Source organism: Prionailurus viverrinus, chromosome B3 (genome assembly GCF_022837055.1).
Source record: "Prionailurus viverrinus isolate Anna chromosome B3, UM_Priviv_1.0, whole genome shotgun sequence".
Classification (NCBI taxonomy): domain Eukaryota; kingdom Metazoa; phylum Chordata; class Mammalia; order Carnivora; family Felidae; genus Prionailurus; species Prionailurus viverrinus.
Window position 1 is genome coordinate 10,288,496 of NC_062566.1, and position 18,750 is coordinate 10,307,245.

Here is an 18,750-nt window from a genome sequence, read left to right on the forward strand (position 1 = left end):
TATATGACCCCTGGGCGGGCGGGGGGATGACCGATCGAGTTTTCGTTTCTTCGCCTTTTTGAAGTCACAAATCACCCATTAGCATGTTGCTGTAGTCGAGTGCTCGCTTCGGAGAGCCAGGAGTCAATACAAAAGGAAACAATAATAGGAAAGGGAAAGATTTTTACCGTCATAATAGGGAAAGGTGTGTGAGCTGGAAGAAAGTACAGTACAGAAGCTCATGACAAGTCATGATAAATGGGTCGTTATAAAATTCATGTTTAGGCAGCACCAGGCCGGGGATAATGCCATTCGTCATGGCAACACTAGGCCGCTAATGAGCCCTCATTGCATATTCATGTTTGCTGTGGTTCTTTTCTCCCTCCCACCCTGAGCTAGTGCCTGGAAATATCTCCACCTCAAGCTGAAGCTCAACTAGGCCTTCTTCGTCTTCTTCTCCTTCTTCTTCTTCTTTTTTTTTTTTTTTTGTATTTGTTATTGTTGTAGCAATTACACTGTAAAAGTGCTACCCAAGATTGATTGCTCTGATCTGTAGTTCAATTGTAAATTAGAATACACATCCCCCCAGGGACACACGGCCCCTATTTGTGATTAAGAAAAAAGCCCCATAATAGACTAATAGCTAAAGTTCTCTCTCTTTTACTTTCAGGCAATTAGCTTGATGAAATGGCCTCTTTTTGTGTGTCCTGGAAGTGTAAACCGATATCATAATGAAGTATATGATGTTTATTCTATTATTTTCACCTTGCAGGGTCTGCAGGAATGCATAAGTAATGGCCGCTTTGTCTAGTACGTTTACTGATTCACAAGTAAACTATTTCTTAAAGATGCAGTGTGTGCATTTTGAGGCTCGAGCTAAGTAACCCCTCCCTGTGGGCTCACCTCCCAAGGCAAAAGACTTTCTACCAAAGAGGAAAAAAACCAAATTGCTCAAGCGAGCTTGTGATATTCAAGAGCCATCTAGCTACTGGACCGCTCTGGGGTGGATGAGGTGGCTGGCGCTCAGGATCAGTAAAGACCCCCGGGGCACTGTAGCAAAGTACCCCATGGCGACGTTGTGCCCCCCCCCCCACCCCGCCCTGAGCCCCGGTGGTCAGCTGACCATAATGTATCCCTTCAGCTCCACGAATCGGTGGCGGAACACCAACTGGATTTCTCCTCTTGGGTGGCCGAAGGCAGCCCTACAATGATTGGCCATTTTTAAATGTGTCGCACCCTCCCCCACTCCAAACGTCTTGTCTTTTCAAGATCCAAAACTTTGATCTCCCAAGTCGACAAGAAAGCATTCCTTAGCTTCCTACATGCACCAGCTGACGGAGGTATTGACCAGCAAGCCAATGAATACAACCACTTGTAGCTGGTCCATTTCCAAAGCCACTTGTGTTGTTCCTCTATAGTCTTTTAATATTTGTTTTCATTTCATTCATGAGGGTCTCAAGAGTAAAGGTGGGGGGGAGGAAGTGTTCCAACTGGCATGATAGAAATAGGAAAGAAGGAAAAACAGAAGAGAACAAAACAAATCTACCTTGGTCTAAAATGGTTTATGGTTTTATACTTCTCCAGATGTTAATTATGGTTCCAATTCTATAGTCTAATTCCCGGTCACTCATCAGTAAGCCAGTTTGTACTACCCCAAACGTTTTCTGGGCTTGTGTTGTCTGAATAAACTCACCCCTGTCCTCTTTAATACGAACCCGATCTGAGTCTCTAGAAAGTCATTTTTTTTATAGCAAAAAGATCTCACTAATGTTTTTCGTACTGACCTGGATGTGCATTTTTAGATTTGTCAGGTTGTAAAACTGATGTCTGAGAGAGAGTCTTCTGTTACATATAAAATGTGTTTGCATTTCCTCCCGGTTACGCGAGCTACTTCCTGGTTAAATAAGACTTTTTGAGAAAGTTTATTACTATATCCCAAAATGTTTAATGTTAGATCATCTCCAAACATACTACAAAATGAGCTACCCAGGAATATCCCAGGAAAATTCACTTTGATATCTTTCTTGCTATAAATCACAAGGTTTTACCAGTCTTTATTTGGGGACTGACTTTCTCGTTTGCGATATTTATACATTGAATTGCTTGCCACGTCAATGATAAGCCTGCAACATAATGTAAATTTCCATTGCTTTCAGAAATGTTTGAATGTCTGGCTGTTACATTGCCACCATATTTGAAATACGTTATCGTAAACTTTCAAGTGACATTGAGCCTGGGAGGGTCTCGTCCACACTTAACAGCACCTACTTCCAGTAACCAGTAACATTTTTTAAGGGTACACTTATTCTATAACAATAATGCCTGATATTGACCAAGTGCCTTATAATTTTTGAATCTCTTTCAGACAGATCCCCTCACATGCATGCTTCTATGAGACAAATGAGGCAAATAATTTAATTGTCACCCCAGAGTTGGAAGGGAGGACACTGAAGCTCAGAGAGGTTAAGTGACTTGCCCAAAGTCACAGGTCAGCAATCGCAAAGTTGAACCTTGTCCCCAGGCATTTAACTCCAAACTCTGACCTCCTGCTGGCTGGCCATGTTGCCTTTATACTAGCTGCACATTCACCATTGGGAGTAACCCTCCAGAATCTCAAAGCTTTTATGAAAAACAAATCTTGTGATCTTCATTTATACCTGGGCAAGATAGACAAATAAATGTAAAGATCCGTGCGTGCACACACACACACACACACACCCCTTGATAAAAGCCTACAAGGAAAGGAGGGAAGGGATGGAATTCACGCAGATTGTTGCCTACCTACCTAAATATAAGATAAAGAATCTACATTTGATTACTAACAGATGCCTAGCCTAGGTAGGTACTAGCCACAAAATTGAAGAAATTATCTAGAGAACTCAACTTCGAGGGACAGGGGGAAGACCACTCTTTTCAAGAGACATGGGTTTGTATCCTAATTTTCCAGAGGCTTGGTTGAGCCTTCTTATCAGACTTATCTCCAGGACCTTTACACACACCACTGCCTCTGCCTCATCCTTACCTCCTGTCACATATTCCCATAGAACTAATTCAAATCTGACCATCAATCTAGAATTAGCTCAAAGATCATTCCTCCATGGAGATGGTCCCTGGCTTCTCTCTCTCTCTCCCTGTTCCACATACCTCTTAGATTTGATCCACAAGTGAGCCTCCTTCGTCCCCATCCATAATGACCTTTTCCATCCTGAAGCCAGTGAAGACAGGATTTGGATCTAGAATCCAGCTACCGACTCTTCCAAGGGTGTGCTGGACCTGTCTGCTGAAATGTTCCCACTGTCAAGATCACCAGCATATCCAAGTGCCATGCTCAGAGAGCCCTGAGATTAGCAAAGAAGCTCCGGGCCATTCTTTGCCAATGAATGGTCATGACATTGATGAGGAATGGCCACTCCTTTGTTGGAGTGGCCTTGAAATGACCAGATAAAACACACAAAACAGAATCCACTGGAATAGGCCAAACCGGAGACCAAATCGCCTCAGCCAGGATTTCCTACAAAAAGCTATTCCTGCCTGAACATGAGATCAAGACCTCAGAAGTGAACCCAAAACAAATGATCCCCAAACAAAGAGTTTATAAATATGTCCAAATCCCAGATGGGACATTCCTTAAACTTAAGGGAGATAGGAGAGGCCGTATCATTATGTCATTCATTCATCTATCCCTCCATTCAATAAATCGTTCAACAAATACTTATTGAACGTTGAGGAGATAATCACAAAAGTAGACATCATCCTCGCCCTCACGGAACTCACAGTATAATAGGGGAGACAGATATGTAATTGCATCATCGAATATAAGATTATATATGTAATGCATGCAAGAGGCATCAGTACAGATAAAATGGGACTCTTGGTGGGAACTTCATAGAGACAGACGCTTCAGTATAGAAAGTCTTACAATACAAGCCTGAAGAATGAGGTTACAGATGAAGGTACATGGGGGAAGCACTGGCAAAGGCCCAGGAGTGGAACACAGCTAAGTTAAAGGGCCATTAAACAGTCCAGCGAGAATGGATCCCTGGGATCTGGAGGCAAAGTGGAATGTGACCAGCCCCGGGGGACACAGGAAGGTTGGGCCAGACCACGCAGGGCCTTTGAGGCCACAGTAAGAATTTTGAATGCCACCTGGAGTCCAGCGCAAGTCAACTGAGGGGTTCTGAGCAGGAAACGCTCATTTGTAATAGGCTAGCTGAGAATAGTATGGTGACAGTCTGGATGAGGAACCTCGATGTTTAAAGCGTACGATGGTCTTCTTTTCCTGGCACGGTCTACTATCCCTGCTCTAGGGAACCACATCCCCCTTACCACTAGAAAACAGACCTCTCTCCACCCCCTGTTCTGCGTGAGCCCAGCTCCGGGCCTTCCCAGCGTCGAGCAGGGAAGATCTGGCATATCAGGCATGACATCAAAGAACATCTGAGTCAGTTCCAAGAAACAATGACCGCTCTTTTGGTAGCAAGCCCTCCGTTCACAGGCAACAGCCAGAGCTAGGAGATGCTATATAGGCTCTGAATGAAGCAGGCTGTCCAAAGATCCTGTAAGCGGTCATTCTCAACATCTTGAAAAGCGGGCTGTGGTCACAGGCCATGCTCCTGAGTCACTTCCCCGCACCCTTTGACCAGGTCAGGACCTACTCACTTTGAGCCCCCCGCCCTGTGGTAGAACCTCTGCTGCCATCACTTGTTAAGGGTCTTGTCTTCTCCACTCGACAGTAAGAGCCACAGAACGGGAGGGATGCCTCTTAATCCCTTTATGGCTAATGTACCTGTTAGCGCTCAGTAATGGGGGGCTGTTTCATTTGCTCCGTGGTATACAACTCTCCGTGTTGATTCTTCTTCTGTCTCCTTCCAGGAGTTCCTTGAGAGCAGAGTCAATGTCGCCATCTTTGTGTCTCGTGTCTCCAGTTGGTACTTGCTATAGGATTGATTATTTTCTTAGTCACCTAATACACGGATAAAAGGTCCTCGTTAAGACAACCAATCCTACCTCCCCTTCAGTCAGCCACAGGCTATGCAGAACCACATCATCTGAGGATATTTTATACCATCAATACTTACCAGTGAGAGATGTGCCTTAACACTGATGGTCAATGCATTTCTCCAGATTAATATAGACCCTAAAAGAGAATGCATAAAAAAAAACTGTTTAAGTCCCAATAAGGTCTATAGCTGCGATAACAGTGCTGAATCAATTTCCTAATGTCGACAAGGTACTATGGTTGTATGAGATGCTATCCTAGGGGGAAATTGGGTAAAGAGGACAGAGGATCTCTCTGAATTATTTTTACAACTTCCTATGAGTCCTAAAACTTTTCAAATAAAATAGGATAACTTTTTTTTTTAATTTTTTTTTCAACGTTTATTTATTTTTGGGACAGAGAGAGACAGAGCATGAAAGGGGAAGGGGCAGAGAGAGAGGGAGACACAGAATCGGAAACAGGCTCCAGGCTCTGAGCCATCAGCCCAGAGCCCGACGCGGGGCTCGAACTCCCGGACCGCGAGATCGTGACCTGGCTGAAGTCGGACGCTTAACCGACTGCGCCACCCAGGCGCCCCTAGGATAACTTTTTTAAAAACACATTTGTATTTTTTGTTCTTATAGTCATACGCCTTCATATTTTTGTTTATATATATATATATATATATATATATATATTTTTTTTTTTTTTTTTTTTAGTTTCACATGTATTTGTAGAACAGCAAAGAACCATCGTAAGGATTAAATGATGCTATCCTGCACAACACTATCATAGAGGAAAGGCAATGCCCTGATTCTGGGCATTGTTCTCCTGGTCTGATCAGGCTGGCATGTCAAATATGCTGGAAGGAGAGGGAGGTACATTACTTTTGTCTGATTCAAGCTCATCCTCAAAATGATGTTTTCATCAACAAAGCGCCGACGGCTATGATCTTATCTTCTCTTTTCCTTTTATCCTAATTCAGGTCAATAACAGGTATTTCTGCTGTCTTCTGCAGATTCCAGGTTTTGGAAGAGAGAGAGCTATTATAAGCTACAGGGAAGTGTTAGTGAAAAACTCACAAGAAGCCAGCGCGCCTTTAAAGTTCTTTCTACCTTAGCGTGTCTTTAAAAAAAAATGAAGGCTAATTTTATGTATTTTTTTTTAAATATTTATTTAGGTTGAGAGAAAGAGAGAGATACCGTGCAAGCGGGGGAGGGCAGAGAGAGGGAAACAGAGAATCCCAAGCAGGTTCCACATCATGAGCACGAGCCTGACACAGGAGTCAAACTCACAAACTGTGAGATCATGACCTGAGCCAAAATCAAGAGACAGCCGTTTAACCAACGTAGCCACTCGGGTGCCCCAGTTTTCCTTTTTTTACTTTTTATTTTTAAGAGAGAGCTAGAGAGCGAGTGGGGGAGGGCCAGAGAGAGAGGGAGACAGAATTCTAAGCAGGCTTTGCATTGTCAGCACAGAGCCAGACGTTGGGCTCGAACTCACAAGCCGAGAGATCGTGACCTGAGCCGAAATCAAGAGTCGGATGCTTAACCATTAAAGTCCCATTTTAGAAAGAGATGTTTCAAACAAATAAGGCTGGTGTTTGTGCTCTGACCGTGTTCCTGGAGTTTTTATTTATTTTTTTAAAAAAAATTTTTTAACGTTTATTTATTTTTGAGACAGAGAGAGACAAAGCGTGAACGGGGGAGGGGCAGAGAGAGAGGGAGACACAGAATCTGAAACAGGCTCCAGGCTCTGAGCTGTCAGCACAGAGCCCCACGGCGGGGCTCGAACTCACAAACCGAGAGATCATGACCTGAGCCGAAGTCGGCCGCCCAACCGACTGAGCCACCCAGGCGCCCCATGGAGTTTTTAAATCACACGTTCAAGAACCCGCGGTGGGTTACGCGGATAACAATGTGGGTCATTGGATCAAAACTCTTCTGAAGCATAGTAGGCAGTTTTTCTACAATTGAGAGATCGGAGAACCACCCACGGGAAGTTCCTAGGCACGGAGATCGAGGTAAAAGTTCAGTTTGGCTTCAACATGGAAATTTAAAAAGGACTCCCTCGGCGTAAGAAGCTGCCATTTATAATACCGTTCGGTTTATAAGCTTCCCGTAGTCCATACCGCGAGAATTACCCCCTCGTTTTGTGATCACGTGCTTAAATTAAGTTCAGCTCGAGGTGTGATACCGTAGCCGCATCTTAGTGACCCTCAGGCTTGCGCAGAAAAGATTCAGCAGGATACGGTATGCCGGTTGCTAAAAAAGGTCATCAGAGAAGCCCATCCATCTTTACTTCTTCAGGATAATATCCAGAAGCTGTAAAGACAGAGTTTCCCTTAATTAAAAAAAAAAAAAAGGAGAAAAAATGCAGAACTGTTTTTACCATTTGCCTTATTGATGCGGGAACCAAAGAAAACACACACACACACACACACACACACACACACGCGCGCGCGCACACACACACACACGCACACACACACAATCACCTGTGGCTCCACCAGAACTGAGCGATTTCTTCCGCACAACCTTTTCAGGAGCAAGAACAAAGCTTTCCTCCAAAGAAAATCCACTTTAAAATACCCACAAGATTCTGCAGCTCTTTAATGCTTGCCATGGGCCAAATCGTCCAATTAGAATCAGTCACTTTAAGTGCTAAAGTCATATAATGCTAATAGATCACTTTATAATGTGAGCAGTTTTTAAAAGTCGTATTTAATTTTCCATTATTACTGTACTGAATGCTAGCTGCGTCCGTCCATTCGCTCATAGATTCTTAAGTCCAGAGAGGGAGGGGACAGGATGCCGCTGGCCGAGGCATTGCTCGATTCTGGCTTTAATTCTCAGAGAATTAAGAACTCCAAACAGGCCCGATTTCAACCCTCTTCCTAAATGTGTTTGTTGTTATTTCTGAACCAAAGGATGGGGGCTCCTTTTGGTTTCATAATTATTTTATTTCCAAACATACACATCAGGGCAAAAGCCTCACTGATGTGTGTGTGTGTGTGTGAGCGTGTGCACACATGTGTGTGGTTTTCTTTAAGAAAATGAAATGAAGCATAAAATAGCCCCTTAACGGTAACCTAAGGAATAAAACAAAATCATTTACAACACACGGGATTGTTGCAGGATATGTCAAGATTAGATGGTTTAAGGGCACTATCCCGAATGTGGAAGCAATTATAATGAAATTCACGACTCATTAGCAAACATTCCATATTGTGTTTCTCATTTCTGGGTCAATGTTACCGGGAAATATAGACTTAAGATTGAGATGTTTCATTGACTTCGCCGCTAGATTATATAGTTGGACCATGCAGTGACACAAAGCAAGGACTCCACGATGAAGTTCCTCGTTTCTCAGACGCTGGCAACTTGGTCCTCGAGCCAAGTGTGAACAAACTAACCTCGAAAGCATATTGGGAAGAATTAAGTTGGTGATAGAAGGGTTGACTAGCGTGAGACAAATACGAACCGGCGGATGGCGGGGGTGGGGGGGGTCGATTTCGCATGCACACTGCTTGGTATGCAAAATGCCTGGTGAACTCAAGTACCCAATACTGTACGTAATGGGAACCAGATGTCTAACAGAGAGAGAAAAATATTTTATAGCAATAAATGTGACATTGGCTCTTAAAAGGTTTGCCGCTTTTAAACAACTTCCCCGTCTTACTTTCCCTCATGTTTCCAAAGAGCTTCAAGTGGATTGTGTAAAGAGATGATTTTCCTATTTGAAAAAAGAAAAAGAAAAAAAACAAGTGTTTCACCTGCCGCGGACTTCTCAAATAAATGCCTATGTAAGGAGAAATGATCTGAAAGCAATAATTTGGGAACGCATTCGTTCACGAAAGCACTGTGCTCGGCGATGCAAAAAGGACATTGAGGCAACGAAAGCACAACTCCCCCTGCCCCTTGTGAACTTAAACTCTCCAGGCTGCCGCAAGGTGCGCAAAGCTGCCATGAGGTCGTGGCACAAGGGAGCCCGGGGAAAGAGACGCAGAGCGTTTTTGAGAATTCACAGGAGGAAGAGGAAACGCCTGTGCTGGCAGATTCCACGGAGGAGGGTCTAACTCCAGGTATCCCCCATCCACCCCCTTCTCCGCACCGCACGGACGCTGCTCGCTGCGGCCCTCCCGCTCTCCTGCTGGCCACGGCAGCGGACAGGCACGAAGCCCCCCTGCTCCGTCTGCTGGCCTCTCCTACCCACTCCCAAAGCAAGCCTGCCTTGGCTGCCGGGGTAGTCGTTCTGAAGCACGGATGCCATCTGGGAGTCAAGCGGTGAGCTCTGTAGTCAGGCCTGAGGTCCCCTTCCTGCTCTGCCGACTGACTGGTTGTGACCTTGGGGAAGTCACTTAAGCAACCTCCTTCTATCCGTCTTTCCTCATCTGTAAGGCGAGGGGAATAAAAGCACACGTCTCCTGGGCTCGGTGTCAGGACGTAATGAGGTTCTGCACACATCGTACTCTGCAAGGTGCCACCATTGAGGTCAGGGCACTGTTAGTAGGCACTCTTTGTAGCTATTCTTTGATCAGTCACCAGCTCCAGTTTTTATAGCAAAAAAAAAATCCAAATTCCTTACTTTGGCATGCCTCCCCAACTCTTTTCTCTCGGTCCCTTCCTTCGAATATCCAACTCCTCTCCCGTCCCATCTGTTTGTCATCACCCAAGCAGGCCTCTGTGCCCAAGCCCCAGTACCTTTGCACATGCTATTCTGCTCGCCATGGGTGGTCCACCCTCCGTCTGAGCAACTTCTTGCTTACCCTGCAGCCCTCCTTTCTAGCACAGCTCTCGGGGGAAGCATAAAGGCCCCTTAACTAGGCCTGTGGTCATAAGCCCATGGCTCATCCAGATAGCAAACGTGGTGGGGACAGTGCTAAAAAAGAGAACCCAAGCCCTGGCTAACGGATCAGCCACTCCTCACTGCTGCTGGGGTAAATGAGGGCTCGGTATTACCAATACATCCATTTATTTGTTTGTTTGTTTCCAAAGGGAGACAGAAATCTCCAGTTGTTAATGGTTGGCAACTAAAAATGTTTTAAGTGCTGTAGCTTTGGACCAACCAACACCCTCTGGAGACCATCAGGCTACCCATGCGGACCTTGGCTCAGGAATTTCCTTACGCGGAACCGCCTCCTTTCTGGCAAATTTAACTTGGACCTAGAATTGTGTGTACATCTGTTTGTCCAACAGACAATGCTCCTTGAAGACAAGGAGGCTGTTGGGTTTTCTGTGTCTCTCCAGTGCTCAGCACAGTGGATGGCTCAAAGAAGCATCTCACGGGATCTCATGTGGATATTTCCTGAGCCAGGAAGCCAAGGAAGGGTCTACAGGTGGATCATCCCCAGCAGGTCAAGGGATCAAGGGGTTCTTATTTCCAATATTCTTATTTCCAGAGAGGAAAGACTGCCTAGATATCATTCAGCCCTGGTCAGTATCTGACTTCCTTAGAACGGTCTAGAACTCTTCCTCAAATCTCCAAAGCCCACTCTGTAGTTAGCAGGAGTCAGCTCTGAGAATATAAACCGATCCTTTAAGCCTAGCTTATACACAAACTTAATCTGCACCTGGCATGTGAGCGCGTAACTGAACGAGTGAGTGAAATCTACTCGGAAGAGCCTCAATTTAAGTGTCCGATGTAAAAATCAACAAGTAAGTAAATAAATAAAAGAAATGTCAGATGTTACCCGGTTTTCACTTTGTTGGAAGCTGAGCGTACAACAAATCCTGGACCCAGAAAGAGACACACTGTCTCTGAAACTGTGGACAAGAAAAACATGGGAAAGCCTGGGGTGTAGACAACTTAGATGATTCAGCAAAAGCAGTGACAGTTCTGAACTCTTCAATGTCCATCATCTGTGGTCTGAAGATGCAACTTCCAGCACTTTTCTCAAGAAAATCATACATGGGGCGCCTGGGTGGCTCAGTCGGTTAAGCGGCCGACTTCGGCTCAGGTCACAATCTCACGGTTCGCGAGTTCGAGCCCCGCGTTGGGCTCTGTGCTGACAGCTCAGAGCCTGGAGCCTGCTTCAGATTCTGGGTCTCCCTCTCTCTCTGCCTCTCTCCTGCTCGCTCCCTGTCTCTCTCTCTCTCAAGAATAAACAAACATTTTTTTTAATTTTTAATAAGTAAATAAATAAATGAGAGAAAAGCATGCATAAATATTTGGGGATCTTCATTACAGCTTTGATCATAATGCTGAAAAACAGGGGGGTCGTTTCATGAGTAATTACAGACAATTTAGGATTTTGATCATTCATGCAACTATCCGCAAAATCTACTGAAAGCTTACTCGTGTGGCAGATTGTGTTTTGGGGACGTTTGATACATTACATCACTTGACCATATTGTTATATCCATGTTACGGATGCGGACTCTGAGACACAGAGTGTTTAAGTAATTTGCCCAAATCACATACCAAACTAAGTGGCAAAGCAGGCATTTTGGACTTAATGCTACCTAATGAGTCAGAGTTTGAGTAGGATGGTCCACTTTCCCCATAAATACTCAAACATCCACAGCTGTCCCAAACTTATAATCTGGAAGAATGGATAACGACCCCCCCCCCCAACAAAAAGTTTATGAACCATGATTAAGTGACAAGAGCAGGTGGCCAGGGAGTGTCTCCTCTCTCAACTATTGTTAGGTGGAAATACCAGAATCCCACAGATACAGCTCCCCCACTGAGGAAAGATGTGAGATACGAACAAAAGACCAGGACACAAAATTCCCCGAGGGAGTGAGTGGCAGGATCCAAGCAAAGCCTGTCAGCAACTGTCTTCTCTACTTGTCTCTTGCAAACCACCTTCTCCAACAAAGCTTTAGGCTTCAAAGTGAAAATTCCAATTCCCACCTTGATGTGCTGTTATGGCTCCAGATCCTAATATCATCCGGTTTCATCCTAAGGCGAGAGCTGATGGCCACAGAGGTTCAATTAGCTGGGGCCCGAGACTGTAGATTTATAACAGTTGAGTCTACAAACCGGGGGCGCCTGGGGCGGGGGGGGGGGGTGGCGCTCAGTGGGTTAAGCGTCTGACTTCACCTCAGGGCACGATCTCATGGTTCATGGGTTCGAGCCCCGCATCGGACTCTGCACTGACAGTGCAGAGCCTGCTTGGGATTCTCTCTTCCCCTCGCTTACTGCCCCTCCCCTGCTCAAAATGAACAAACTTAAATATTTTGTAACGAATAAATACACATTTAAAAAAAGAGAAAACAGTTGAGTCTATAAAACAGCAAACCGCCTGAAGGAAGGCACTGCCCACTACGTAGATGGTCGTGATTCTATTTTGTTGCAAATAAAAATGCTCAGTATGGAGGGGTCAACAATGTCGATGGCTACGACGTTTGTTTTCTTATGGTTTTTTTGCGGGTTCTAAGTTTTCCACAGCAGGTATGTATCGCTTTTATACGAAGAGGAGGAAAGGATCCCAGTCTGCATGAGGATTAAAAGTGAATGTCTATAGTGGATAATATTTGGAGACCAGAGACCAAGACGAGGGGGGAAACATGTCTTTAGGGGTGATGGGATATAAGACACTCTTACCAGACAAAGGTGGGCAGCTGAGCAACATATCCCGCCTGAAAGTCCGCGGGTGTGAACGAGGCCTCACCGCGAAGATGTCAAAACTGTATCCGACGGAGATGCTGGGCGTTGGGCACACCGGGGCCATGGCCCTGCGACACGCCAGACAGACGGCACCTAAGATAAGACAAGTCAGACAGAGAAGAAAGGCATGAGCTACATGGACGGAAGACACGGCGTTAGAAGGCAACAGACAATGGCCCTGAGGGGGGAGCCCTCAATGAAAATACAGATTTGCAAGCGGGCAGGTGCGTGGGACGGAGAAGGGCAGGGAGAGCTACTGGTCTGACAAGGGCAGCGGAGAAGCCAAACTCGAGGGAGAGGAAGGGGGTGGTGCCTCTTTTCCACGCACAGAAAGTATCAGGTGATGACCAAGGGAGAGAAAGTGATGGAGACAGCTTTCGGATCACAGAAGAATAACGTGGTTGAAAGCAAGGATGGTTGGTCGGAATGCAGGTGAGGCAGGGGGAGAGAAAACAGGTCACAAGATAAGAAGGTATCAAGACAGACACGAGGGCTTGGACAAAGCGAGCCGGAACACCCACTCCAGAGTTAGGGGGTGTTAGCCGCAGCCATCTGATTCGCCCGCAAAGCCCTCCAGAAGATAAGAGGCCAGTGCCCCCCCGCCCAGTGCCGCAGGCCTCTCCACATGCAAGAGCTGACCTTGTACCCCACTTGGTGCATATCCCTCTACCGCCCCACCCTTCTGGAGCCTGGATATTTCATTCGTTTGCGAGGATCACTGGCTTGACTTTCAGAGCTCCAGCTAGACAAGAAGGTTTGAAGGTCGAGAACAGGGGACGTCGTGACTGGACATCTTGGCGGTTTTCAGCCACAGCCACAGCTTCTGGAACACTCCTCAGATCCAGAGGAAGCGTCTGCGTGCCTTCTCCTTGAAACTGAGCTGAACTTCCTCACTCGTGGACCCACAAAGTATTGCCTGGGCCGGGCCAGAGAGGAGGGTTCAGCTTCCACCTTGCTCCCTTGGGTTACTCGCCTTGGAGCCCCGAGTAGACCAGGAGAGAAGCACAGGGACGAGATGTGGTGAGAAGTGAGTAGGACCCAGCCGAGGCTGCGGCGAGGGCCAGCGTCAGTCCTCGAGTGCCGGCGAGGAAGCCTTATGGGCGACCCCAGCCTGGGCCACCAGCGGACCTCATCATATCTCCCGATACGTTTTCTCTCTGTCTCACCCTCCACAATTTTACGTTCCTCAGTCGGGTTCTTCTTGTCTTCCAGTCTCTTCCTTACCCTGTTTTCTGTCTCTCTCTCTCTCTCTCTCTCTCTCTCTCTGTCTCTGTCTCTCTTCAAATCCAGAATTCTCCCCTTTTTTTTTTTAATTTTTTTTGAATGTTTCTTTATTTTTGAGAGAGAGAGAGAGAGAGCACAAGCAGGGGAGGGGGAGAGAGAGAGGGAGACACAGAATCCGAAGCAGGCTCCAGACTCTGAGCTGTCAGCACAGAGCTCAACACAGGGCTCGAACTCACGGGCCGTGAGATCATGACCTGAGCTGAAGTCGGATGTTCAACCGACAGCCACCCAGGTGCCCCAACTCCCCTTTTTTTTAATGGCCAGGGGACTTGTGGAAGAGAGCACCACATTCTCTTATACCTATAGAAGGCTTCTGTTTTCTCTTTTTTGGCATACATAAGCTCAGATCCTTTAAAAAATAACCGGTCCCATTTTTGTTGTCCTTTGCTGATACTATCCCTCCTTCCTGAAGGATCTCTGGGCCTCGGGCATACTTTTTGGGTTGTAAAAACTATGAACAAGGGGTGTCTGGGGGGCTCAGTCAGTTGAGCCTCTGACTCTTTTTTTTTTAAGTTTATTTTTATTTATTTCGATAGAGATATAGGAAGCAAGCAGGGGAGGGGCAGAGAGAGAGGCAGACAGAATCCCAAGTAGGCACAGGGCTGTCAGCACAGAGACTGATGTGGGCCTCGAACTCACACCCTGTGCAGATCATGACCTGAGCCAAAATCACGAGTCAGACGCCTAACCGACTGAGCCACCCAGGTGCCCCCCGGGGGCTTCTGACTCTCGATCTCAGCTCCGGTCATGATCTCACAGGCGTGAGCTTGAACCCTGAGTGGGGCACCCAGCTCGGCACGGAGCCCGCTTGGGATTCTCCCTCTCTCTCTCTCTTTCTCTCCTCCCCCCCCCCACTCATGCTCGCTCTCTCTTTCAAAAAACAAAACAAAAACAAACATCAACAACCACAACTGTGAACGAGATACTCTCCCCAGTGATGATATTATCTAGCCTCTTCTGGAAAGCACCGTTGTTCAGGCCACCCTCGGATCTTCCGGTCGCTGTCCCGCCCACCTGCTGCGGGGGAGTCCTGACTCACTTTCCCCAGCGGGGACAGGGGTATGCAGGCTGCAGCTGATCAGGAGCTTGAGTGGGAAGACAGCGGGACGGGGCAGGGGGCGGGTGGGGGGGGGGGTCAGGATCGCTGTGAGGACGCCCCAAGTGCAGCTCCAAATGAGACCTCCTAGGAGGGGTGCAGAGACCGCCCGGTCACCTTGCTCAGAGAGGGGGTGACGCCCAGAACGGTCACCGAGCGGCTGGTTGAGCAATGGAGGCTGAGGGATGGGGCAAACACCGGACCAGGACACGTCCCCGCTCACTGAGTGGAAGGGAGCGTCTCCCACCGACGCTGCCCCCAAGAGTCGCCTGAGCCACCACCTCGAAATGCCACCTAGGTGGGTGCACGTGGACAGATTCAGGTGCTTGCACAGATGCCCAGAACTCTGGAGGGGCACAGCACCCCCCAGCAATGGCAGGCACGTGGCTCAGAGGACCGCGTGCGGCCTGGCCGAGCGCACCCCTGGCAGGAAAAGTAATACCATCTCAGGTCAAGGAGAAAGCCCCGCAGCCCAAAATAGCCGCCCTTCCCAGTTGCCACACGGTCTAAAATTATACCATTGAAGATTTATTCCTTTGCACACCTCGCTTCCATGGGGGCCCAGCCTGGAGCCGGGGTGGGGGAGAACCCATAAAATGTCTTCACGTTAAGGTGCAAAAGGCCCGGCTGTTCCACAGAGTTCTGTAGGGCCGGGAACGGAGGGAGGTGTTGAAAGGAGAGGAAGAAGGCAAAGGACGCGTGGGTGAGGGAAACCAAAAGGGCACTTCTCCCATTTCAGGGTTTCTCCCGGAAGGAGCCTGGCAGACCGCTACCTCGTAAACCCGAGGCCCGCGCACTTTGCCAGTAAATTTGAACCGTGTGTACAAACAATGCTAATAACTGATTCCTTGAAAATGCCTTTCTAATACATTATCGTGCAAAGCTGCACGGGCCTCTCCTTCGAATTGCCTACGTGGGAAAAAACTAAAAGTGAATTAAGGGGCAATTAGAAAGAAGAAACGCTGTATGCCTCTCATATTCTGGAACACGGAAGGAAGTTACAAGCAGGCAATCAGGTCATTTTAACCAAAGTCTCCGTTTTCTGTGGGGGAAGGATTGCCTCAGAAATTCAGGCAGAGCCCCTGTCTTTCTAGAAGTGTGGTTCATCTGACCCCGGGAGACCCAGCAGTAAACAAAATAAAACCAAGCAATCGCTGTTGGAAATACACCTCCAGTCCCCTGTGTCAGCCGGCAAAATGTTTCAAGTCCTTAAGAAATAGACAACATTTCAGGGGTGCCTGGGTGGCTGGCTCGGTCGGTTAGGTGGCCACCTGTTGATTTCGGCTCAGGTCACGATCTCCCAACTGTGAGATCAAGACCCACGTCGGGCTCTGCACTGACGGCTCGGAATCTGCGTGGGATTTTCTGTCCCTCTCTCTGCCCCTCCCCTCCTCGTGCTCGCTCTCTCTCAAAATACATAAATAAACTTAAAAGAAAAGAAAAAGACAGTATTTCGGAAAAGTAACCACCACCCCCCCCCAACCCCTGTGCCGCCCTTACCTAAGTCACTTAGCGGAAAGCTAAGTGCCACGGGGGCCACTGATGAGTTTTAGGCAGAGGCAGGGACAAAAACAGGGAACCGAGAAAACAAGGAAGGAGACGGGAAAGAGAGAAGAAAGGGCGTGCAGGGCTGAGGAGGAGAGACCAGGTGACTTCCCCAAGGTCATCCAAGGGAGGCGGCTGGGGACACGGCAAAGTGCTTCACACCCACTGGTGTCTAACTAAGTTCCCTGGGTTTTTTTCTACTCCAACGGTCTTTGGAGTTACAGAATGTTGGGATTCAAGAAGTGTAACTCCTGGGTCTATGGGAACTTACTGGACGATTTCTATAACTAAGGCTTCCCTTCTCCACCTCCATTCATTCACTCACCCAACAAATAAGGATGGAATCTTACCTCCTGCCAGGCATTGTCTGGGAGCATGGGTTCACCTTCATGGAGATTTCACACCGATGCTTCCTTGAGGGCCAGCTCAACCGGCCCCTTTTCAGTGAGTTACTCCCTGACGGTGCAATCTCATGGGGCCCCTTCCATCCTCTGCCAACCACTCTTCTCTAATTTTCCCATAGTACTTACGACGACTGGAGACCCTGTCGTTCATCTTCGTTCACTACGTCGCTGCTCATCTTCTCTAGGAAATTGGGTCCTTCCAACAAGGACCCTGTCTCATTCAACGCTGTCTCTCCAGTACTTACAATGATTCCTGCACGCAGTAGGTACTCAAAAAAAAAAAAAAAGCTGTCCAGTAAGTGGAATGAATACCAAGGAGAGCTTTTTTCCGGTGCCTACTATGTGCCAAAGCCATATGAGACTATGCACATCAATCATCTCGTTTAATCAAGATCGGATACACCAAAACCGAAAATACCTGACGAAGACAGAGTTCTAATGATGGCGAAGGGCTTGGAAAAATTAAAGCAGAACTTGAAACGCCTGGACCCCGGGCCCCTTCATGCAAGAACAAGGCCATCCTGTGACGTTAAAAGGTAACAAATTTAAAATGAAAAAAAAAAAGGAAATACTTCTTAAAACAGCATATAATCTACCTGTGGAATTCACTGCCGCAGGGTATTATTGAGGCAAATAGTCTAGCAAGATTCAAGAAAGGATTAGACATTTATATGAATAGGAATAATATTGGCAGTTACGCTAACTAGGTTAAAAAGTTACAAGGCATGGCCGTCCTGGGCTCCAGGGCATAACTGTTCACCAGCTGGGGTGAGGAAGAAATTTCCCCTCGCAACGGAGCATTGCATAATTGGCCAGATGCATGATGGCTCGGATTTTTGCCGTCTTCCGTAACATGGGCAGAGACGACTGCCCAGGGAAAGCTCCTGGAGAAGGCAGCCCAACGACTTCTTCCCATGGCGTTTCTGACTCCATACTGCACAATCCCGGATAAGAGGTAGGGAGGCCACAGAAAGTCCTTTGGGGGATTCACACCCGAAAATGTTTCCACTTCCGAACAACAGAAACGGTGCAAAATAATTTTCTTCATCCTGATGATGAAAATATTTCATGGGCTGATATCGGGCCCCGGCTGTCAACTTCTTAGCGCCCGGAGGATGTACGGGCATCTCTAAACCTCAGCCCATCAGAGTCCTGGGAGAATCTTCTACAAAGGCATCACCCACCCATTTGTCACATCCGTCTAACACTGTGCCTTACGCACACGCGCTTGGCAAAGGTGTGTCTAAAGGTAGTGCCTTTCTGCAGGTGCGCTAAGGAAAGCTATTCATAATGCCGTCCACTCGCATTCCAAAGCTTTTTTCGATTACACTGCCAGGCACAGACATGGATTCTTGGTGATGTGTGTCGCGCATTTTTTTTTTCACCCTACCATGGAAAATCCAGAAGGCAGTCGTGAGCCTTGCGTCCAAATCCAAGCATTCACGGCAACGCGGTGCAACTAAATCCTTCATGAGACTCGAGTGACTTCACAAACCTTAGTGTCGCAGGTGTAGACGAGGCTCCAAAGAAACCGTAGGGGCGTCTGGAGCACCAGCGAAACAACACCCCCCCCCCCACGTCGGGGGCCAAAGAACATTCTGCAAGCCAAAACACAAGGGGACATTTTGATTTAAACCTTCAACCCAGCCACAACCCTGAAAGCTTTCAAAAGTAAACAGATATGTAACAAAACGCGGCACAGATGGACACGTACGTATTTTTCCCCCCGGAATCAGACACCACAGTTGCCACCAATATTGTCAAATGCATTCTCGCACAAAATAAGCTAAGAACCGCCGGTCTAGGGCCTGGTCCTCAAGAGAATTCTCAAGTCTCTTTGGACAAAGTCT

The 18,750-nt window shown here is 47.2% G+C and overlaps 1 long non-coding RNA gene across 9 annotated transcripts in view; it reads right to left on the bottom strand.

Annotated features, from left to right (window-relative positions):
* LOC125169015 (uncharacterized) overlaps positions 1-18,750 on the bottom strand; it is a 112,202-nt gene that overhangs the window by 52,010 nt on the left and 41,442 nt on the right. For 7 of the 9 annotated variants that reach the window (XR_007153400.1, XR_007153398.1, XR_007153403.1 and 4 more), the window contains exons 4-7: positions 16,847-18,498; positions 12,509-12,664; positions 5,058-5,116; positions 4,766-4,942 (exon numbers count right to left, since the gene is read on the bottom strand). This is a non-coding gene — a long non-coding RNA (uncharacterized LOC125169015). Of the gene's footprint in view, positions 1-4,765; positions 4,943-5,057; positions 5,117-5,844; positions 5,970-12,508; positions 12,665-16,846; positions 18,499-18,750 lie in introns of all 9 variants that reach the window. The other 2 variants (XR_007153399.1, XR_007153405.1) reach the window with 2 other exon arrangements.